We start from the raw sequence: 19,377 nt of genomic DNA, 5'->3' as shown, positions 1-19,377 counted from the left end.
TCACTTTAATCCTATTGAACTTGCTCCCTGTAATTGTCTTTTCCTCATTATGGTTACAGCAGCTTCTTTATATTTAGACATTATCTTAAATATTGCTATATGATACAATGTAACTATTTAACCCACGTTTAGTCTTTTGTTGTTATATTTAAATGGGTTTTCGCTACAGCTCTTTTCTTAAAAAAAATAAAGATTGTGAGTGTATATGTGTGCCTGTGTGTGTGTGTGTGTGCGCTCATGCGTGCGCTTGCTTGCTTGAAAGGGGTGCTCAGATCCCATTGAGTGGGAGTTGCAGGCAGCTGTGAGCTCCCAGACACGGGCACTAAGAACTGAATTTGGGTTCTTTGGTAGAGCAGCAAGTGCTCTTAACCACTGAGCTATTTCTCCAACCCTCTATGGCTCTTTTTACTATTCTATTTTGTTTCTTGATCATCTTCTTCTCCTTAGAATATATGTTCCACAAGAGTGGAAAACTTTTTCTCTCTTATATCTGTATATCTTGTGTCTCTCACAATAAATATACTAGATCTTACTAGTTTATTGAGCAAATAACTGTGTCTTTACTGTGTCTTGCTAAGTGCTTGCACATTACCCAGTGTTCTGTGGAAGAGCAGAGTTTAGTCAGGGAGATGGACAGACAATAACTGTAATGTGAATGTGTTAAATCCCATGACAGAGGAGTCTATTGTGTGCAGTGGAACCACACCTGAGAGAGTATCAGTTTTTTCTAGGATAGGTCAAAGAGATGAATTAATGTACCAGCGCTTTACATTTTCTATTAAGTTCTTCTCTGGAGGCACTTTGCTGACTAGTTCTGGACTTTACTCACCATTGATGTTTACTTTTCTAAAGAATCTTTTTAAGATTAATCATTTCAGGGCCAGGCCTGGTGGCGCATACCTTTAATCCCAGCACTTGGGAGGCAGAGGCAGGCGGATCTCTGAGTTCAGGGCCAACCTGCTCTACAGAGTTCCAGGATAGCCAAGGGCTACACAGCAAAACCCTGCCTTGGAAAACCAAAAACCCAGAACCAAAACCAAACAAAACAAAATCCTTTGATCTTTCCTAAGTGCTTTGAAAATGTAGGATGCTGCATGCAGGAAAAAAGAAAAAGAAAAAAAATGTACAGACATGCAGAAAAAATAAAAAAGATAGAATGCTGTATTTTTTTTGTAAATTTATTTATTTTTTATGTACCAATCCTAGTTTCCCCTCTCTCTTCTCCTCCTTCTCTTTTCCCCACTCAGAGAGGGTAAGGGCTCCCCTGGGAAGTCAACTAAGTATGTCTGATCACTTCCTTGAGGCAGGACCAAGCCCTCTCTCCACCACATGCCTGTGCCTAGGCTGAGCAAGGTCTCTCTCCATAGAGAGTGGGCTCCACAAAGTCAGATCATGCATTAGAGTTAGATCCCGGTCCCACTGTCGGTAGCCCCATATACTGCCCAAGTCACCGTCAGCTTTTTCTGTGGGTTTCCCCATCATGGTCTTGATCCCTTTATCACTCCTTCCTCTCTTTGATCATTCTCCAGGAACTCGACCCAGTAGTTAGTTGTGAATCTCCACATCTGCTTCCATCTGTTTCTGGAAGAGTTGTGGACTGTAGGCTGATTATCTTTTGCTTTATGTCTGGTATCCACTAATGAGTGAGTAAATAATATATTTGTCTTTCTGGGTCTGGGTTACCTTACTTAGGATGGTTTTTTTCTAGTTCCATCCATTTGCCTGCAAATTTTAAGATGTTATTGTTTCTTACCACTGAGTAGTACTCCATTGTGTAAATGTACCACATTTCTTTATTCGTTCTTCAGTTGAAGGGTATCGGTTGTTTCCAGGTTCTGACTATTACAAATAATGCTGCTATGAACATAATTGAACAAATGTCCCCGTGGTGTGAGTGTGCCTCCTCTGGGTATATGCCCAAAAGTGGTATTGCTGTGTCTTGATGTAAATTGATTCCTAATTTTCTGAGAAATAGCCATACTAATCTCCACAGTAGCTGTACAAGTTTACACTCCCACCAGCAATGGATGAGTGTTCCCCTTACTCCACATCCTCTCCAGCATCAACTGCCATCAGTGTTTTTGATCTTTGTCATTCTGACAGGTGTAAGATGTATCTCAGGGTTGTTTTGATTTGCATTTCTCTGATGGCTGATGGTGTTTAGCATTTTCTTAAGTGTCTTTCAGTCATTTGAGATTCTTCTGTTGAGAATTCTGTTTAGATTTGTTTTTTTTTTTTTTGTTTGTTTTTGTTTTTGGTTTTTCGAGACAGGGTTTCTCTGTGGTTTTGGAGCCTGTCCTGGAACTAGCTCTTGTAGACCAGGCTGGTCTCGAACTCACAGAGATCCGCCTGCTTCTGCCTCCCGAGTGCTGGGATTAAAGGCATGCGCCACCACCGCCCGGCTTCTGTTTAGATTTGTACCCCATTTTTTTTTAAATATTTATTTATTATGTATACAATATTCTGTCTGTGTGTATGCCTGCAGGCAAGAAGAGGGCACCAGACCTCACTACAGATGGTTGTGAGCCACCATGTGGTTGCTGGGAATTGAACTCAGGACCTTTCGAAGAGCAAGGCAATGCTCTTAACCGCTGAGCCATTTCTCCAGCCCCCCTGTACCCCATTTTTTAATCGGATTATTTGGTAGTTTGATGTCTAGTTTATTGAGTTCTTTGTACATTTTGGAGATCAGTCCTCTGTCAGATGTGGGGTGGGTAAAGATCTTTTACCATTCTGTAGGCAGCTGTTTTGTCCTGTTGACTATGTCCTTTTTTTAATAGAAGCTTCTTAGATTCAGGAGTCCCATTTATTAATTGTTCCTCTCAATGTCTGTGCTACTGGTGTTATATTTAGGAAGTGGTTTCTTGTGCCCATGCGTTCAAGGGTACTTCCCACATTCTCTTCTGTGAGGTTCAGTGTGGTTGGTTTTATGTTGAGGTCTGTGATCCATTTGGATTTGATTTTTGTACATGGTGATAGATATGAATCTATTTTCATTCTTCTACATGTTGACATCCAGTTATACCAGTACCATTTGTTGAAGATGCTTTCTTTTTTCTACAGTTTTAGCTTATTTGTCAAAAACCAGTTGTTCATAGGTGTGTGGGTTAATATCAAGGTCTTCGATTCAATTTCATTGGTCTCCACCTGTCTGTTTTCATGTCAATACCAAGCTGTTTTCATTACTGTTGCTCTAGAGCTATAGTCAGGGATGGTGATGCCTCCAGATGTTCCTTTATTGTACATGATTGTTTTGACTATCCTGGGCTTTTTTTCCCATATAAAATTTGGTATTGTTCTCTTGAGGTCTGTGAAAAATTGTGCTGGGATTTTGATGGGTATCGCATTGAATATGTAGATTGGCTTTGGTAAGATTGCTATTTTTCTTGTGTTAATCCTACCAATCCATGAGCATGGGAGATCTTTCCATTTTCTGATATTCTCTTCAATTTCGTTCTTCAAAGACTTAAAGTTCTTGTCATACAGGTCTTATACTTGTTTGGTTAGAGTTACCCCAAGATAGTTTATGTTGTGTGTGACTCTTGTAAAGGGTAATGTTTTCTCTGATTTCTTTCTCGGCCTGATTATTTGTATATAGGAGAACTACTGATTCTTTTTTTTTTTTTTTGTATCCTGCCACCCATTACTGAAGGTGTTTATCAGTTGTAGGAGTTCCCTGGTAGAATTTTTAGGGTTACTTATGTATACTATCATGCCATCAGTAAATAGCAGTAGTTTGACTTATTCCTGTCCAATTTATATCCCCTTGATCTCCTTTTATTGTCTTATTGTTCTAGCTAGGACTTTGAGTACCTTATTGAATAGATATAGAAAGAGTGGACAGCTTTGTCTTGTTCCTGATTTTAGTGGAATCGCTTTGAGTTTCTCCCCATTTAGTTTGATGTTGGCTGTTAACTTCCTGTATATTGCTTTTATTGTGTTTAGGCATGTTCCTTGTATCCCTGATCTCTCCAAGACCTTTATTATGAAGGGGTGTTGTATTTTGTCGAAGGCTTTTTCAACATCTAATGAGATGATCATGTGGCTTTTTTCTTTCAGTTTATTTATATGGTGATTAAATTGATGGATTTTAGTGTGTTGAACCATCCCTGTATTTCTCGGATTAACCCTACTTGATCATGGTGGATTATGTTTCTGATGTGTTCTTGGATTCGGTTTGCTAGCATTTTATTAAATATTTTTGCATTAATGTTCATGAAGGAGATTTTCTTTCTTAGTTGCATTTTTGTGTGGTTTGGGTATCAGAGTAACTGTAGCCTCATAAAAAGTTTGGTGGTGTTCATTCTGCTTCTATTGAGTGAACAATTTGAGGAGTATTGGTATTAGCTCTTCTTTGAAATTTCGGTAGAATTCTGTGCTGAAACTATCTGGCCCTGGGCTTTTTTTTTTGGTTGAGAGACTTTTGATGACTGTTTCTATCTCCTTATGGGTTATAGATACATTAATTTGTTTATATTGTCTTGATTTAATCTTTATATGTGATACTTATCCAGAAAATTGTCCATGTTCTCTATGTTTTCCAGTTTTGTGGAGTATAGGTTTTCAAAGTATGACCTGATGATTCTCTGGATTTGCTCCGTGTCTGTTGTTATGTCCCCTTCATTTCTGATTTTGGTGGTAATCTGGATCCCTCTGATAGCCTTAATTGTACAAACAGCTGCTTTTTAGAATGTGTACTTTGTGTTTAGGTTTTGAGACAGGGTTTCTCTATGTCGTCCTAGCTGTCCTGGAACTAGCTCTTGTAGACCAGGCTGGCCTCGAGCTCACAGAGATGGGCCTGCCTTCCGAATGCTGGGATTAAAGGCATGGTCACCACTGCCCTGCAAGAGAATGCTGTTTAAAAAGGGTATTTTGAGGGACTAGAGAGATGGCTTTGTGGTTAAGAGCACTTGCAGAGGACCTGAATTTGGGTTCCTAGCAGTCGAGGTAAGTAGCTCACAACCGCCTTTAATTCCAGCTCTAGGGAGATCTGATGTTCTCTTCTTGCCCCAACCCTCCCCTCTTCTCTCTCCCCGCATGAATGTAAAAATCTTTTTAAAGGTTAGGATGATGGTTCATTCAGTAAAACAATTGTTCTGTAAGTAGGCAGACCTGAATTTGATCCCTAAAACCCATGTAAGAACAGAATCCAGGTGAGCTGCTGCATGCTTGGAGTACTGGGAGTTACTGACCAGTCAGTTCCAGTCTAGGAGAGGAGCTGTGTAACAACCATCCTGTATCTTCCCAAAAGAGGTGATGTCACCTGAAGATTGACATCTAAAATTCTTTCCTAATCTCCATGCATATACAAATGTGCGCACACACAAGGATTTTTAGGAAAAGCCTGCTAGATATTTAAAAGACCCATGTGGACCTGTATTGTATTGTATTGACAGTAGAATGTATTTGTATTTTGTACTTCTTATACAATTTTCCCAGTAGTAGTCCCTCTAGTTCTCTGAAGACAACAGTAGACATGCTGAGCGGTAACACCAACCTACTAGCAGCTGGCTCCGGTCTCAGTGTGACTGCTCTTCTTACTCATTAGATGTGAGGGTCGCAAGGTCAATTACAACCTCCTTTTCTCTAGCATTCTGTTATGTTGAATTTGATATTCAGAGAGAACTTTCCTCTTTTAGTACTTGGAGTATAATGATAGACAATTATTATATGCACAGGAATACTTAATTTTACTTCATTATATTACACTATACTATAGATTTTTTTTCCTAAAAATTTTGTGTAGATTTAAATTTTTGTAAGTTGAACCCTTCTTTAAATAGGGAAAAAACTCAGTTTATAGATTGAAAGGCCCTTGGTTCCACCCCTGACACTACATAAATTCTGCCTGGTGGCACAGGCTGGCAATCCTAGCACATAGGAGGTAGAAACAGGAGGATCAGAAATTTAAGGTCATACTTGGCTGCACCGCAAGATCTAGACTGTCTGGTATACACGAGTCCCTGTTTCAATAAAGAAAAAGCAAGAAAAGGAAAAGCAAAAAGGAATCATTATGATAACCAATATTACAAAGTTAGTTAATCCCATTTTGTTCTTTTAAAAGAAGAGCAAGCCAGGCTGGAGAGATGGCTCAGAGGTTAAGAGTACTGACTGCTCTTCCAGAGGTCCTGAGTTCAATTCCCAGCAACTGCATGGTGGCTCACAACCATCTGTAATGAGGTCTGGTGCCCTCTTCTGGCCTGCAGACAGAACACTATTATAAATAATAAATAAATCTTAAAAAAAAAAAAAGAAAGAAAAGAAGAGCAAGACCTGGAGGAAGGCAGGGATACAGAGACTCCTATTCCCTTTGGACTGTGGATAAATAAGACGAGAGCATATCGGAACTCATAAAATGGAATACTACTGGAAATTGTGCTTCTCGAATTAGACTATTTAAATAAAAAGCACAGTGTTTACTTTTATTAAAGGGTAAAATTAATAACTGAGATTTTAATCTTTTGATAACTTAACCCTTAGATTTGATATTAACAAATCTGCTTTTTTCTATGGATATAAATGTATTTTAAGAAATTTTATTTTAAATACATATGTGTTTGTATGTGTGTCTGTGTACATGGTTGGGGGTGTCCATGGAGGCCAGAGGTCACCTGACTGGGGTGTTGAATTGATCTTATATATACCAGAAGAGAAGTAAATCCTCTTACTCACCGAACCATCTCTTCAGTCACTGACATAAAACTTTTTGCCAAGCTAAAAGAAACTTTGTTTTGTTTTACTTTTGTTTTTCGAGACAGGGTTTCTCTGCATAACAACAGTAGCTGTCCTGGAACTCACTTTGTAGACCAGGCTGGCCTCAAACTCACAGGGATCCCCCTGCCTCTGTCTCCTGAGTGCTGAAATTAGAGGAATGTGCCTCCATCACCTGGCAATACTGTGTTTTTAAGTTTCTTGACATTAATGTTTGAAGTTCCTGAACTTCTGCAAACCAGGTTCATAGCAAAAAAAAAAAAAAAAAAAAAGCTGTAAAATGCAGAATACTATAGATTTCACAAGGAACTGTGGGCAGTTAGTTTAACTGATTAGTTCACAGGTTAGAAAAAGTATTGTTCCCACAGTGCTGCATTCTGTGTTGTATTACAGCGCTAACTATAGGCAAGAGAGGGGTACTACACTTGTCATCTACTTTTTATCCTTCATTTTAAATACCATGCTTTTTTAGACAGCAGCAAGTCTACTGTCCCAGCACAGTTTGATCTACTATAAAAGTAATGTTATATACATTTGTAACTTTAATTACTTATGTGAAAAACTTGTTTATCTTTTATCCTTTTATGGAAGTAAAAATGCACAAATTTAAAGCAAAAGTGAACCTTTATACTTACTTTTTCTTTTTTTATTTTTCAAGATTTTATTGCAAGCAAAATTGGTTTATTGCACACAAAGTTGTGTGTCAGGGAGGAATTTTACATATTATAACCATGTTAATTACAGTACATTAAGATGATGGTTTACAAAATAAGTCTGTAAGTTTAAATATACTAGTGTTATAACCCAATGTACAGACTTTCTTTACACTATACGTACAATAATCAGGAATACAAAAAAACCCATAAATAATGCCCATTTTACAGGTGACATTTTAAAGACTGAAAACACCAACGTTGGACTTTGACAACTGGGGCATTGATCCATAAAAACCCTTTCTAAAAATAGAAAAGTCTGTGGCAGCAATGCTTGCATGAAGCATCTGGGCACACATTGTTGCAAGACCGTTTCAATAGATTTTTAGTTATTAACTATATCTTACAAAAACAGTCTACATTTATCTTCCAAATATGGAGAAACAATGACCCACGTTGTAGTATTCTGCAAGTGTCACATTGATGCTTATAACAAAAAAAATATGGACGGCTTCACGAGTTTGCGTATTATCCTTGCGCAGGGGCCATGCTAATCTTCTCTGTATCGTTCCAGTTTTAGTAGATGTGCTGCCGAAGGAGCACTTCCTTTGTCTTTTTCATGATGTCCCTTTAAGAAGGTTTCGTCAATGGAAAGAATGTAGAAGCGTGCGGGAAGGAAGGGAGGAAGCAGACTCGCGGTGTCAGTCACTGTGCAGGAGGCCGTGAGAAATGGAGCATTTCTCATGTGTGTTGTCACGTAGCCATGTGGAGCCTGGACTAGGGTTTCTTTTTAATCAAGTCCAGTTGTTGGTCTGGGAACACACTTTTCTTGGGGTATTAGGAATATGTTGCCTTCTTTCTTGTAGTGTCTTCAAGGGCCACTTACATACCTCCTGCAGCGTCCTCGCGGACTCAGCCCCTGTAAAAATGGTAGAACAAAGAATGTAACTTGACAACATTAAGTGTTGTTTTTAAATAAATAGAGCTCTTGTTTTTAATTTGATGAACAGGAATTTTCCAACTCCAACCCTCTCTTTACAATCTGTTTTTAATTTGCAAAAATATCTGGTCCAATTTTTAGACATAAAACTATTTTTTTAAAGATTTTCTTACTCTCTAGTTATCATCACTGAACTCAACTCATTATTTTATAGATTTCATTACTTTTTCATTTGCACACTTATTTTTACTACTTTGATATTAACCCTCCTATTCTACTTTTTTCTTTATCTCTTTGTAACACTATATTCTATTTCCCTTTTTGTGGAATATCTCCTATCTTACCCTGGTTCCTTACCTAGTTATCTAACATCTGTGGTTATTCGGATTGAAGCACACATCTAAAACTTAAAATGTAACTTCTACGCATACGATAAAAATAAAGTATTTGCCTTTTGGGGTCTGGGTCACTCACCAGAGCGGTTGTTTCCGGCTCCGCCCATTTCCTTGTGGGGTCTGGATCACTCACCAGAGCGGTTGTTTCCGGCTCCGCCCATTTCCTTGCGCGTTTCTGTTTCTATGTCACATTAATTGTTCATCAGTTGATAGAAATTACTCTACTTAAGGTTTTTTATTGCTGTGACAAAACAGCATGACCAAAATCAAGTTGGGGAGGAAAGGGTTTATTTGGCTTACACTTGTACATTGTGGGCCATCACTGAAGGAAGTCAGGACAGCAACTCAAACAAGACAGGAACCTGGAGGCCGAGGCAGAGGCCATGGAGGGGTGCTACTTACTGGCTTGTTCTACATGGTTTGCTTAGCCTTCTTCCTTCCTTCCCTCGCTCCCTCCCTCCCTCCCTTCTTCCCTTTCTCTCTCTCTTCTTTGTGCCTTTCACATCATGCCTCCTGATCCCACCCATCTCCTTCCCCACCCCAAAGTAAAACAAAATTTAAGAGGGAAATGAATAAAGGGAAGAAGAAGGAGAGAATCTCATCGTTGAAGCTGCAGTGTGGCGCAGTGAGACATGCAATAAACTCCTTTATTTTCACATGCTGACGTTTGTCAGAAAGAATCATTAATCTGGGGGCTGGAGAGTTGGCTCAGAGGTTAAGAGCACTGGCTGTTCTTCCAGAGTTCCTGAGTTCAATTCCCAGCAACCACATGGTGGTTCATGACCATCTATAGTCAGATCCAGTGCCCTTTTCTGGCATGCAGGCATACATGCAGGCAGAACAATGTATATAAAATTTTAAAAAGGAAAAGAGTCATTGGTCTGGTGTGAAGCCCCTCGTCTTCATTGCACCATCAATACTGGCCCTCACTGGTACTCTTCTTGGACATCCCATTGCTGCCCTGGGTCCACAGGACTCAATACCGCCCTCGCCCTGGGATTAGTGGGGTGTATGTTGGGATAGGCCAACACATAACCCTGGTTCTGGACCTGGGTAGTTGCAGGGTTGGTCAACCTGCCAGTTCTCCCCAGTGTTTACCACCAGAGTGGACTCTCCAGTGTTGCAGGAGGTTCTTCCGCTCCTCCAGCCAATAGCCGCTGAGATACCAGCCTATTGGGGCGGTCTCTCTCTTTAAAAAAGCAGCCACTTTCCTCCTCACTCTCTCTTTCTTCCTGCTCCACTTCTGGCGCCTAGACTCCCTTCCTGATTGCGCAGAGGGCTGTTGTCTGGGACGGTGATCTGTAAGTTTTTCCCCTTTAAATAAATAACCATTCTATTAATCATAATTCCAAACTGGTGTGGGATCGTTTGTGACTTACGCCTTCGCCTTCACTCCAGTACTATCCTGGCTAGTTCACTCCTTGCATCAATGGGTAGGGGGCAGGACCAGTTCTCAGACTTTCGTGTTCTCAGGGTCAGTTTTCCTACACCTACACTTTCAGGGCCATCTTTACTGTGTTGCCTGGGTGAGATGTAGGGGCCACTCTCCTATGTGGCTCAGCCTGTTTTCTTCTAGAACCTCGGACCATTAGCCCAGGGATGGCACTATACACAATGGGCTTCACTTTCCTGAAGCACAATTATAAAAACTCAGAGACAGATATTGGGGTTCAACCTGAAGACCAGAAAAATCAAAGCAGCCAGCCATTGACTTACCTCACTCTCAGTCTGAAAACGGCAATCCTGCCTCCAGGGACCTCACAATGAGATTGAGAGCTGTCTGCTGTTTTATAATCCTGCCTAGTTCTGAGATGTAGGTTGTGCACCACTACAGCCTGGTTTCTGTGGCAAGCTAGTGTGGCTACTGGGATTAAAGGTGTGTCACCACTGCCTGGTCTGTAAGGCTGGCCATTGTGGCTGTTTTACTTTTCTGATCCGCAGGCAAGATTTATTTACTAAAATACAAATGAAATGCCACTACACTCCCCAATAAATCATTAAGAAAATGCCTTCCAGCAGACTCTTAGGGAGATATTTTCTTGATTGAGGGTCTCTCCTTTTAGATAACTCTACTGTGTCAAGTTGACCTAAAACTAGCTAGCATACACATCTAGGCTAGTTCCAATTTCTGGGCCAAGAGGGAATTATTTTATTTGTTTGTTTGTTTATTGTTTTTTGAGACAGGGTTTTTCTGTGTAGCTCTGGCTGTCCTAGAATTTACTTTGCAGACCAGGCTGGCTCAGATTCAGAGATTAATGTACCTTTGCCTACCGAGTACTGGGATTAAAGGCATGCACTACCATGCCCAGCTTTTAAGTCTTTTCTTTTTTTCTTTTTAAAAAAATTTAGAATTGAATGAAAATACAACATATATAGACCCGAAGGGCACAATTAAGGCAGTCCTAAGCGGCAAGTTCATAGCACCAAGTTCCTAAATAGGAAAGATCTCATTAACAACTTAAGAGAACACTTGAAATCTCTGTAAAAATAAGAAATGATACCCAAACCTAAGAAATAATTAAACTTGGGGCTGAAATCAATGAAATAAAAACAAACAAAAAACAATAAAAAGAATCAGTGAAATGAAGAGTTCATCCTTAGAGAAAACAAGATTGACAGACACAGGGAATGGATCAACATTAATAAAGTTATAGATGAAAAGGCAGACTCTGAGTTAATTCAGGGAATTATAAGGACTTATTTTAAAAATATGTGTTACCATGGACTTGAAAACCTAAAAGAAATGGATAAAGTTTTTAAAAATATATGTATGACCTACTGAAGTTAAGTCAAGATGAAATAAACGATTTAAACACATCCATAACCCCTAGGGAAATAGAAGTGGTAATTAAAACTCTCCCAGCCAAGAACAGGCAGTAGTGGTTCACATCTTTAATCCAGCAATCGGAAGGCTGAGGCAGGCTGATCTCTTTGAGGCCAGTCTGGTCTAGAGAGTAGGTTCCAGGACAGCCAGGGAAACGGAAACACACATACACACACACACACACACACACACACACACACACACACACACTAAAACCCTGTGTCAAAAAATAAAGCAAACAAAACAAAAATCTCCTAACAACAACAAAAAAAAAGCCCCAAACCAGATGGATTCTGTCTCTGGACAGAATCTACCAGACCTTCAAAGAAAACTAACACCAGTGAAGTGCCTGATAAATTATTTCATGAAATAGAAACTAAAGGAGCATTTGTAAATTCTTATTGTGAAGCCACTATTATCCTGGCACCAAAAACATACAGATGCAATAAAATAAAAGAAGTTATAGACCAATATCTCTGATGAATATAGATAAAAAATTCTCAACAAAATTCTTGCAAACTGAATTCAAGGACACATAAAAAAGATTATTCATAATGATCAAGTTGGCTTCATTCCAGTGACCCAGGGATTGTTCAACATAAGCTAATCAGTAAACATAATCTGCCACATAAACTGAAAGACAAAGTCATACATGATCATCTCATTAGATGAAGAAAACGCTTTTGATAAAATTCAGCATCCTTTCATAATAAGAACAGGAGTATGAGGGGCTTACCCCAGTGTAATAAAGATAATTTTTAGTAACCTGTAGCCAACATCACCCTAAGATAGATAGAAACTCAAAGCATTTCCATTTCAGCCAAAAAGAAAAGGATGTTCACTCTCTCTATACCTTTTCAATATAATATTTGAAGTATTTTTTTAAATTTTATGTTTTTTTTTTTAATTTTTCGAGACAGGGTTTCTCCGTAGCTTTTTGGTTCCTGTCCTGGCACTAGCTCTTGTAGACCAAGCTGTCCTGGAACTCACAGAGATCCACCTGCCTCTGCCTCCCGAGTGCTGGGATTAAAGGTGTGCGCCACCACCGCCCGGCTAAATTTTATGTTGATTGATGTTTATCTTGGATGTATGGGTGAGGGTGCCATATTCCCTGGAACTCAGACAAGTATGAGTTGCCATGTGGTGGCTGAGAATTGAACCTGGTCCTCTCAAAGAGCAGCCAGTGCTCTTAACTGCTGAGCCATCTCTCCAGCCTCACTAAAGTCTTTTATAAAAACAAAAAAAAAAACCTACTTAACTTTATTTTATGTGCATTGGTGCAAGGGTGTCAGGCCCCTGGAACTGAAGTTACAGCTGTGAGCTGCTATGTGGATGCTGGAAATTGAACCTAGGTTCTCTGGAAGAGTAGTCAGTGCTCGTAACCACTGAGCCATCTGTCTAGTGAAGTCTTAACTAGAGCAATAAGTATTTCATTTCTTAAAAAAGTAAACCACTCAATATTATTTTGAAATAGATGTATCGTGATTAAAAACTATTAAGCAGGGCTGGAGAGATGGCTCAGTGGTTAAGAGCACTGGTTGCTCTTCCAGAAGTCCTGAGTTAATTCCGAACAACCACATGGTGGCTTATAACCATCTATAATGAGATCTGGTGCCCTCTTCTGCCCTGCAGGCCTACATATAGGCAAAATATTGTATACATAATAAATAAATAAATAAATAAATAAATAAATCTTTAAAAAAAAGAATCTATTAAAAAATAACTCAAAGTTTGTCAACTTTTTGACCTGTTTTAGTCTTTGTATCAGGTACTTGATACATCATATATGCATCATACGAATATAGAAACCATACAAGTGTAATCTGTGTATTGTTTACAAGTGTACATGTTCATGATCATGCCAAGTAACAGATATATGATTATCTGTTAATAACAAATAAGATTATGCCAAGTAACAGATATACTTGAAAATCATGACAGAGTAGGTGTTCATGCAGTGATACCTGTAGAATCAATAAATCATTGATAATTCTCTAAATCAGTGATACCTATAATTTAATAAAATCATTGAATTTTGTTTATTGATGTCATGCTCCTGCTTCTTGACATTTCAGAATTTAATAATTATTTCCTTAAATATTTCTATTAGTTATTTAGGCTTTACTAAATCAACATGCTTTTTTTATTCATTGGTCGTACTTTTTTGCTATTGTTGTTTTGTTTTTGTTTGAGATGGGAGTCTCACCATGTAATCTTGGCTCTCCTAGAGCTCTCTATATACGCCAGGCTGGCCTTGAACTCACAGAGGTTCTGCTATCTCTGCCTCCCAAGTGCTGGGATAAGGGTTGAGCATTACTAATCTGGTTTGTTAGTCTGTCTTTATACTGCTTAACTTACAAACAAAATCCCATTTTGTGATATTCTGGAGTATACTAGCAATGTACAAAATCATTGAATAGCATCGATTTTACCTTATTTCTTGAAAAAGAGCTATTGAAAAGTCAGACAGTAATAGAATGGGACTCTCTAATGCTTATTTTCATTTAGTTTCTCTCTCTCTAAATATATTCTCTGTATATATACATACAATCATATATACGTATACAGAAACGTACACATTTTTAGATATTTTTAAAAATTTGAGACAGAGTCTCATGTCTTCCAGGCTGGCCCTGAACTCACTGTGTAGCAGAAGATAATTCTGAATGTCTGTTCTTCCTGCTTGTGTCTCTCAAGTGCCTACATCTTGTAATGCTGGGCAATAAATCCAGGCATGCTAGGACAGCAATTTGCTACAGACTACATCCCTAACCTCCATAATATATAGTTTTGAACTCCTGGCATTTTAAGTCAACCTTTTCAGTACTATTAGAATTGGATACAGAAGAATTGGATACTAAAGAGTCAGTCATTTCCTCTGTAAAGGGTCACAACATACCGATTATTTAAAAAATAACTATAAGATTTGTTAAAAAAAAAACAGAGATTCCGGTAGAAAGAATATAAAATTAATAAATAAACTAATATTAAGTGGGAGTCATAACCAAATTAATTGAATACAACAGTAAGGAACTCTGTTGAGAGAACTGAAGAGGTAGTGCAAAATACATGGTGCCTTAATATGACCTATATATAATATTATATATATAATTGTATATACACCTATAGGTGATATTATATATTACCTATATATAATATAATGTGAGAGTCAAGGGGCTGCTGTTACTGTTTATTTTTTATTTTTTATTTAATTTTAAAAATTTTATGCCCATTAGTCTTTCGACATGGGAAGTTTCAGGGAACCTGAAACTGGAGTTGCAGACAGTTGTGAGCTGCCATGTGGGTGCTGGAAGATGGACACAGGACCTCTGGAAGAGCAGTCAGTGCTCTAAAACACTGAGCCTTCTCTCCAGCCCCCAAATGCTGGTACTGTTAACTGTATGTATTACCATTCTTTCTTAGAGAAGGAATAGTGAGTCGGACACTAATTTTAGCTTGAATATAATACCTTTCTCTGTCTTCTTATTCCTCCATGTCCGTCCTCATTCCTGACTTTATGCCATAGTGCATTAATATGATCTGTTTATCTTGATACGTATTTTAAAGAAATAAAATACAGGGAAAGATTTCTCAAAAACATTTCTGTTACAAATTATTTCAATACAATGAAAATCCAAACAGTGTTATATTAATTACAGTGATGGACAGATAATCTTGTCAGTCTCACTGCATCATGTGAGGGAATGTGCTGTGCAGTGGCAAATAGGTAGGTAGCAGGAGCTCCAGATACAACACCTGTAGCACGAATAATAAAAACCCAGAGACAGATATTGGGGTTCAAGCTGATAATCAGGAAAACAAAGCAGCCAACCACTAGAGAGTTCTTACCTCTACCAAGACTCAGACAAACAAAGGGTGGATCCTGTCAGATTGTATGTAGGGCAAGGGTTTTATGGATGGTTAGGTGGCTTACAGAGCCCCTTTCCACACCAAAGAGACTAGGATGTAAGGGTGAAGACTCTCTGTGGGCACCACCTTTACTTCTTGTTCAGTGAGTTGTAGGTGTTGTCTTCAGCAGTGGGACCCTGCTGTCAGTTCCTGGAGAGCAGCCCTTTGTTTTTAGTAACAACTTGGGTTGTTTGGGGATTTCCATGAGGTCCACTCCCCTTGGCCAAGAACTCAATTGAATGCAACCCAGTTCTACCACTGGAAGCCTTGCCTGGTGACAATAGATAGCCTGCTGAGACTCTGTATCCCCTATTACTGGGAATCCTCATTAGGATTACTGTCAAAATCTCAGGAAGCTTCCACTGTACAAAACCCCTCAAGTGCCCCCCAATTCCAGCCATCTCTTCCTGCACTCTTGTCCTCCATTCCATTTCCCTCAACACCTGATATCCCCAGCTCCCATCCTCATCTGCCCCCAGTCTGCCTAGTGAAGTCTATTTTCTCCTCACAGGGAGATCCATGCATCACCCTCCCACCCAGCCCCCAGACTTCTCCTCTTTACCTGACCTCTCTAGGTTTGTGGACTAAACTCGGTTATCATTTACTCAATGGCTAATATCCACTTATAAGAGAATACACATTTATTGTTGTTAGTCTGGGTTACCTCACTCAGGATGTTTTTTTTCTAGTTCCATCCCTTTGCCTGCAAATTTCATGAAGTCATTTGAAAAACTAAGCGTCTTTTCTTTTCCAGAATAACTTGCATTTTATCAAGAAAATGAGTAGTAAAGACACTGTACTTGTTTGACAGTAAAGATTCTACCAATACTGACACACTTATAAGGAGAGGCGCTGGTGTCAGTGACCCTATGTAGTCTTTACTTTGTTAAATGCGGTGGCTAATACCTGACAAAGGCTATTTATGAAGAAAGGTTTTGTTTCTGCCCAGGGTTTAAGAAGGGATGTCATTCATCTTGGGTAGTGAAGGATGGCATAGAAGGAGACTGGGGACCAGAGAAGTAAACACCAAGGAGTAAAACATCAAGATGAACATATAAAAGAAGCTCTTCTGCAGAGGAACATCAGACCTTCCTCTCCTGCTGCTGTGTGTATGAATACAGAACAGGAGGTACCAGCAGGAGTGCTGTAAAGAGATGGATGGCCCAGTGCTCATTGAGCTCTTTAGCCACTCACATTTAGGAATGCTTTTTCTTTCTTAATAAGCTGTCTCTATTTCTTTTTTCTTTTTACTTTTTATTTATTTTATTTGATGTGCATGAGATTTCCTGCCTTCATGTAGCATGTCTGTGCACTACATGCCTGCTTGGTGTCATTAGAAGTTAGAAGAGAGTGTTGGATCCCCTGGAACTGGGGATCCAAAGCACTGTTAGTCTCCATGTGGATGTCAGAAATTGTACCAGGGTCATCTGAAAGAGCAGACAGTGATTTTTTTTAAATTATTGAGCCTTCCCTCTTTTAAAAAAAATTTAAATATATTTTTAAAGACAGAGGATTTCATTATGTAGCACTGGCTGGACTAGAGCTTACTTTGTAGACCAGACTGGCCTTGAATTAACAGAGCTCTACCTGCTTGTACCTCCTTAGTGCTGGGGTTCAAGGTTGCTATACCTGGCTTTATTTCTATTTTTTGCCAAAAGTGTCCCTGCTACAGTCCTTTTCTTTGGACCACAAGAACTTAGAATCAAGTGCCCTTTGGTATAGATCTAAGACTCCCTACTAAGCATTTTTTTTCCCCAGTATTTTGGATACTGGCCAAAGGCTTCAACATGCTTTCTGGGATACTGTGGGCTTCTCAGTTCTTCAGATCTGACCTGACTTTCTCCATCTCCCCTTTTCCCGGCAACTGCAGGGATTTTTTTTTTTTTTTTGAGACAGGGTTTCTTTGTGTAGCTTTGGTGCCTGTCTTAGAATTAGCTCTGGCAGACCAGGCTGGCCTTGAACTCACAGAGATCTGCCTGCCTCTGCCTCCTGAGTGCTGGAATTAAAGGCGTGCGCCACCACCACTGAGCTAACAACAGGGATTTTTAAATTGCCTATGCAGTTGTTTTTCTTTCAAACTTTAATAAGTTGTCCCTAAACTTCCATCTCAATTCATTCTGAAATTTTCTCATTAGTAAGTTCAAAAACTCAAAAAGGAAACATTGACTTCCTTGGTTACAATGGCAATAGGAGAATTAGGCAGCTGGTCATATATTGTCTGCAGTCAGGAAGCAGTGAGAGATGGATCCTAGAGCCTAGCATGCTTTCTCCCTTTTCATCAGCCTTTGACCTCACCAGCAGAATGGTGCTGCCTCCTTCAGGATTGTCTTTCCTCTAAAGGAACCTCTTTCTGGAAATACACTTATGGAAAGTCTCAGAGGTTTGTTTCAATGGTGGGATCGTTCTAGGACTGAACTATGTATACCAAAAATATGTATGATTGTGTTTTAAATACTGAATGTAGATATGTTTGATTTGTTAACATATGTTTATTAAATATATTCATAAACTCACTAACATTAAATTATTTACTTGCTATAAATATTTATTAAATATCCTTAACATTAAATAACGCATGTGTTAGGGCTGGAGAGATGGCTCAGCAGCCCTTGCTGCTTAGATGACCAAAGTTCAGTTCCTAGCACCCATTCCAGGCAACTCCTGACAGCTGGGAACTCCCTGGTGTCTGCTGCACTCTTCTAGATTCACAAAGTACTTCTCAGAGAAACACACACATAGAGATTAAGAAAGAAATGTGTGTATGTTATATAGTAAGTACATGTGTTGACTTCTGTGAAGACTGATGCCCTTGGCTGCACTGCCTGTGGTTTGACATCGTTATGCTGTAAAACAGCTCAGAGAATGTGGGTACCTCATAGTGTTTCACGGCACTGTTTTTATAGTTTTTAATAGATCCAAATAATGTTAGAGATAATCTTATGAAATTGCTTTGCTTCTGCAAAAGTGAGAGATATGCATTCATGGCAGAAGTAGAGTATGGTAGCTTGATTGATTAGCCAGTCATATGGTTTACAGAGAGAATGCTTTGCACTTGTCATTGATGCCATTGATTCTGAGACACTAATTTATGCACTAGATTTACAAGGCTCTTGTATCTGGTAAAAAAATCAGAATGGTCCCATCTAGAAAAAATTACAGCTTGAGTGAGGAAACTACAGCCACAGCCTCACTAACTTTCATACTTTGAAGGGATGAGGGGTGATCTTTTGGCTCTCTATCCCTAAGACCCCTTTAGGAGAACTTACTATCTACAAAATATCAATACTATCATTTGCCCCTTGCAGGAATAAAGATAATTCTTTGAAAATAAAAAAAATGCTATCTGATAAAATGTTGTATCTCGTTGCTGGGAAAATACCCTTTTCAAAATATCTGTCTGTGGAGATGATTATCATTCATCTGTCAATGGATTGATCATGTCATATATTATACTAAAATTATTAAGAATTAAAGTGTGTATATTTGATTCTGAGTGTGAGAAACTTAAAATGTCAATAAAGAGGCATGAGAAATATGAGCACAAAATAATTATGGATTTGTAGAAATTAGGAATATGAAATACTTGGCAATTTTATTTTGTAAAAATTGGTGATTTTAGATTTTTAAATTGAAGAAAAATGTTGAAGACCATGATTCTACAATTATTTTTCCAATTTGTAGTTTATGTATATTTTGTTTGTTTTAAACATCTTAAAAGAAAGAAGCCTTGAACCATGTCACACTTTTTTATTTTTTGAAAAGGATTTAAATTCTGGAACACTATTGTTATACATTTTAAATTTAAAAATGTTATGTTCAGGGCTGGAGAGATGGCTCAGTGGTTAAGAGCACTGCCTGCTCTTCCAAAGGTTCTGAGTTCAATTCCCAGCAACCACATGGTGGCTCCCAACCATCTGTAATGAGGTCTGGTGCTTCTTCTGGCCT

The 19,377-nt window shown here is 38.8% G+C and overlaps 1 non-coding gene across 1 annotated transcript; it reads right to left on the bottom strand.

The window, feature by feature from the left end:
• Positions 1–7,861: 7,861 nt before the first annotated feature.
• Positions 7,862–7,967, bottom strand: LOC121446655. The gene has a single exon (XR_005974090.1). It is a non-coding gene; the product is annotated as a U6 spliceosomal RNA (small nuclear RNA).
• Between the last annotated feature and the right edge of the window lie 11,410 nt (positions 7,968–19,377).

This window comes from Microtus oregoni, unplaced genomic scaffold (genome assembly GCF_018167655.1).
Source record: "Microtus oregoni isolate MIOR12 unplaced genomic scaffold, Mior012 000003F_ref0000135, whole genome shotgun sequence".
NCBI lineage: Eukaryota > Metazoa > Chordata > Mammalia > Rodentia > Cricetidae > Microtus > Microtus oregoni.
Note: the sequence above shows the minus strand (reverse complement) of the source record. Positions and strands in the feature narration are given on the sequence as shown.